Source organism: Rhipicephalus microplus, chromosome 3, assembly GCF_043290135.1.
Source record: "Rhipicephalus microplus isolate Deutch F79 chromosome 3, USDA_Rmic, whole genome shotgun sequence".
Lineage (NCBI taxonomy): Eukaryota > Metazoa > Arthropoda > Arachnida > Ixodida > Ixodidae > Rhipicephalus > Rhipicephalus microplus.
This window is the reverse complement of record NC_134702.1, coordinates 276,265,465-276,270,674: the sequence shown is the minus strand read 5'-3', so window position 1 is coordinate 276,270,674 and position 5,210 is coordinate 276,265,465.

Genomic DNA, 5,210 nt, shown 5'->3' with positions numbered 1-5,210 from the left:
CCACTTTGCGAATATTGCACATTATTCTAGAACCTAAGTGGCCGCTAGCGATAACGCTAGAATATTTGACGGCACGAGTATAAATGCCAACGCACTTCACCATTTGTCATTTTATCGACAGTCGACGCTCTGCTCAGCGCTGTCAGTGCCAGTGTCTTGCTGTAGCCTGGCTTTCTTTTTTTTTTGCGTGGCCACAAGTTTCACCCAAATAAACCGTTTATTGTTTGACCAGCAGTTTGCTCCATTCGCCTTCGTCCATGTCACAACCTTGCTACATAATAATAATGATATTATTATTAATATTATTATTCTTATTCTTATTATTTTTATTATTATTATTATTATTATTATTATTATTATTATTATTATTATTATTATTATTATTATTATTATTATTATTATTATTATTATTATTATTATTATTATTATTATTATTATTATTATTATTATTATTATTATTATTATTATAACTCTACTTCTAATGCACCTTTGGCTCTACTCAAGTGTAGTGATGAGCGCATAGCGCCGAGTTAAAGCAACACGAGGGAAAATATGTGAAGTATCATTGAGAGGCTCTTCGTTTTAACCGTCTTGGTCGGAAGCGCAGCCACTCTTACACAGAACACAACACAAGCGCTTGTGTTGTGTGTTCTGTGTAATAGTGGCTGTGCTTCCGACCAAGATGGATTCATACCAACTGGCCCGATACAATTTTTCATTGAGTTACGTTTTAAACGGTTGCAAAAACTTATATGTCATGGTACTTCCCTGTTTCGATAGTCTGTTTGGGGCCAGTATCTTGCGATGAAACTTCGCAAGGGTGTCCTCAACAAGGAGAGTATGTCAATGCGCAATCATAGTATTTTTGGGGGCTGCTGCAATATCTGACGAACAAACGAATTATCGATGCCGTCTAAAAGTGCAAGTGTATTAGTATTTACTTTCTTTTCCTTCTCTCTGCTTTAGCATTCACGGTATTTCCCAACCCTCACCCACGCTGCATGTTTGCAGTGAGTCTTTTCGACCACTATGGTCACTGTGATTTCGGTGCGCCAAAGTAGACATGCTTTCAGGCAATACAACCTGCCATCGAACAGTGCATGGATGATGGCCACAGGTGCTTCACTCTGCAAAAATTGGAGGACCCTTAAGCTTCGCCTTTAGGAGTTGAACGCGTGATAACAGAATGCGGCTCCTAGTGCGGCCTTCAACCACTAAGTGCATACTTACAATATGTCTTGTTACATACACGTGCACACGCGCACACACACGCACACAGTAGATTGTAGCCACGCGTGCGCGGAAATGGTACATACATGTTCTTCACCCCAAGCAAGAGTCTCATGGCCTCCAAGATACAGGCCGCGCGCTCACCTTCTCGGAGGCCATAAAGTCTCACAATGCCTCCCAGATTGCAGCTCATCATCTAGCGCTTGCTGTTTGCTTGATCAACGCCGCTGCAAAAGAATGATATGTTTTCCAATAGATGAACTTAGTTGTATATTTTTAAAACTAATTGAAAGTTCCTGTGTGTTTTTTACGGCGATTGCTGCACTATCTCGGCCTTTTTCGACGTAGTTTGAGGCCTCACAAATGCGCTCACAAATCATCGATTGGGCTCGTTTTCATCGTGACACCTGTCGAACAAAATTTGTTACAGGGGCCCGGAAAACATTTTTCAAGTAACCATGGAATGATTTCACAGGAACAGCTTATTGCCTCACAAATTCCATTTCGCAAAAATTTTAAGAATCCGTTGAGTGCGAGTGGAGTTAGAAAGGCTTCTCGCACGCTGCAATTGCATCCTTTCTCTCTCGTCCCGATGAAAGCGCTTGAAGCTAATCAGGGAGGTGTGGCAGGCCAAAGAAACCTTGTCATCCATGCCTCATGAGCTGGAGCCCTTCTTTCGTTTTTTTTTCGATTGGGCGGCTTTCTCAGTGTGATTGCACGTGCACGTGTAGAAAAGTAGTGACCTCCAACGGCGATCTCCGTAACGATGTTTTTCGCTCAAGGACGATTTTTCGCTCACAACCAACGGGGCCGACGATGACGGCGGAATCCCTGCGACACAAGCTCTCTAATTACATCGCGCTAATATCACCTTAGGACACCGGTTTCTTTGTGTCCGCTGGACGCAAATAAACATTATCGCGAAGGAACAAATGTTCACACGTGTGATAAACGTCTGTCGAGTTCAAACATCAACATTGCCTCTCATACAAAGAAACACCCTTTTAAAAGCACCCATTAAGATTTTCCAATACTTGAATATTCAAAGGACACTTCACATTATATGCGATTATTCGACGAAAGGGTGAACTGGTGAACGAATAAGAATTGCTCAATCAACACTTTTAATCGATGATCTCTAGCGCACCGCCTAGTTCAGCTCTTTCTTCCGCAACGTCATTTTGACGCCACACAGCTTTCAGAACACTCAACACAGAGAAATACGGAATGCGTTTCGCCACAATGAATGCTGCCCCCAGCCATTCGTTTTTGGACGCAGTTCTCAAAGGAAATATCATCACAATAGCCCTTAATTTATGTCTAACGCGGCCAGCCACCTGGCGCCTCTGAAAAATCAGTGCGAATTCCGTGCAACGGTTTCGAAATATTTCAACAAGTTCGTATAAGATAGTTCACACTTGTTCAAAATGTTTAAGAGCCCAACTGCTGTACGTTCCCTCCACTTTCTTTTTCGTTACGCTGGGAATGTGCTGGTGGGTTCGGTTCGTCGACGTGGTCCAGAGGGCCAGCACGTCACGAGTCCTCGTTGTTATTTTTGCGTAACTGAAAGCGCTCCGGTGAAACTGGACATCTTTCCTTATTGGACAGGTTTACCAGATATCAGTGGGTTGTTCGCGTGTCTTCCTACACGTGCCGCATGACTTTATCTCATTGAATCTCACACGAAGTGGAGAGCTGTATCACAGCAAGAAAAAAGAAGAAAGCAAAACGAAAATGACCCAGAACACACAACTTCGCGGCTTTGCTTCTTCTGCAGTTGTTCGTCGTTAAATTCCGAACGGCGTGTACGTGATTTTCGAGCAAGAGTGACAGGATTTGCAATCACCAAGGCCCATCCGCCCCGTCTCTTGTCTCTTCGCCTGCTTTTGCCAAAATAAAAAAGATGAACGGTTGCCTGCAAGCGAGCGTGACGATTTTCTGCAACAAGGCAACACTCCGTAAAGGCTTCTTCTGCATTACAGATGCAGGAAACTTTTGTCATGCTTATAATTGGGACTTTCTTCATGATGATCAACGGTGCCAAATCGATGGTGAGGGTGAATTAGATTGCCTACATTTACTTTATCGAAAGGCCTGCGACTCACACGTTATTGAAAACTCAAGCACCTAGGTATACAACAGTGTTGAAACGCTCGGATTTTATTCTGCTCTGTTGCTTTCCCATTTTTTCTCGGTATGTGTATTTCTTCTTCTTCTTCTCCACTCCTAGCCTACACTCAATGTAGGGGATTGGCCGAGTATTAGGTGAATTTTTGCAGTATTTCGCTGTACTCTTCATATAGGCTAGAAATGGCTTATATAACAAGCCTAAGTACGCAATAACAATACTGAAACATTTAAAGGACGATGAGTGTAGCTTGATATTGCCACCTGGCCATGAGTATATCCGAGCATGAGCCCGCATTCAGAAAATACAAACGATGAAGTCGTTTCTGGCAGCGAGCGCTCTCGCTGAGGCTGTTTTTTTTGTGTGTGTGTCTGTTTCTGTTGGGTCACGTCACAGATCTGCGTCTATGCAACGACGTGTTATTCTCTGCCCGAAGTCCCTCTTTCGCACACGCGACAACTAGTGGAGGTGCTGAATATTCCCAGCCAATAATCGCCTCCTGGTGGCCTTGTACCTGCAGTCACAACACCTGTCCACCAGGCCAACCAGAGAATTTGAGGATTGCTCCCCGAGCGTGAACCCCTGCTTGAGATGACGACCTCTGCACCTACCCAGAGCGCTACGGTAAATACTCCGACGGATAGTTACACGCTGCAGAAGCCATGAGGGCCGAAGGTGTTTCTCGGCTTTATTTTAGAGGATTTCGTGGACTGGTTAGCTCACTTTGAACGCGTTGCTGCTTTCAACGAGTGGAGCGACGCCATCAAGCTGCGGAATGCATATTTCAGCCTTGAGGACGGCACTTGTATTTGGTTCGACAGGCACGAAGTTTTCTCGTCGTGCACTGTCTTTTGCCGTCAGCTTCTGGCAAGTTACGCCGACCCCCATCACCATGAGTGAGCGGAGCGAGCCATTCAGTCACGCACTCAAATGCTGAACGAAAGCGTGATGACGTACGTAGAGGACATGACGAGCCTTTTTTGTCGCGCTGATCTAGGTATGCCAGAAGACAAGAAGTTGTGGCACTTAATGCGAGAACTTAAGAAGAATGTCTTCCCTGGTCTCTTCCAAAGTACCCCAAAGACTGTGAAAGTGTTTGAACTGAATCCACGACCATAGAGAACAAGCTGCAGCAGCGGTCAGCTGTGTACGACCGCCATAGCAATGCCGCTTCGCTGGTGAACCAGATTAGAGTTGCGAGGAGTAACGTCAACCTCGAAGCTCTCTGTGACCTTATCCGATAATTAGTACGCGATGAGCTGCAAAAGATTCACTGCCGGCCACCACCTGCGGCAGGATTCATCTCAAGCCTCTTCAGGAGCGAAGTACAGCAGGCTCTTTAAGTCTCGCTTTCAAGCGACGCTTCCCCGCCTGTACCTACAGAGCCTCGTTGTGCATCATAGGCCAAGACTGTGAGCTGGCCGTTCGAGTGGTGCTTCAGAGCAAACTCGTCACCATTTGCTTTATATACATACCTCTACATTTTTAGCTACGCAAACATGGTTCAAGTCCTTGAGAGATGAACCTCCCGAATCCTATCTTTTTCTAGGGGACTTTAATGTTCATTGCAGGTTTTGGGGTGACTCTCATTGTGACGCGCGAGGTCGATGCATTGAACAGTTTCTTCTCTCTTCCAGCGCGTTTCACCTTCATCGAAAAGAACTAACTTATTATAACCTCGCTAACAATACATATTCTTCCATAGACCTAAGCACAGTATATCTATCGCTTGTGCCTCTACTTCACTGGAAAGTCATCACTAATCCCTACGGAAGTGCCTATTCACGAGTAGTTTTGAGCACATCTACATCAGCTCAATGCCCACCTCATGTTCCCAAATGGCTAATAAGTA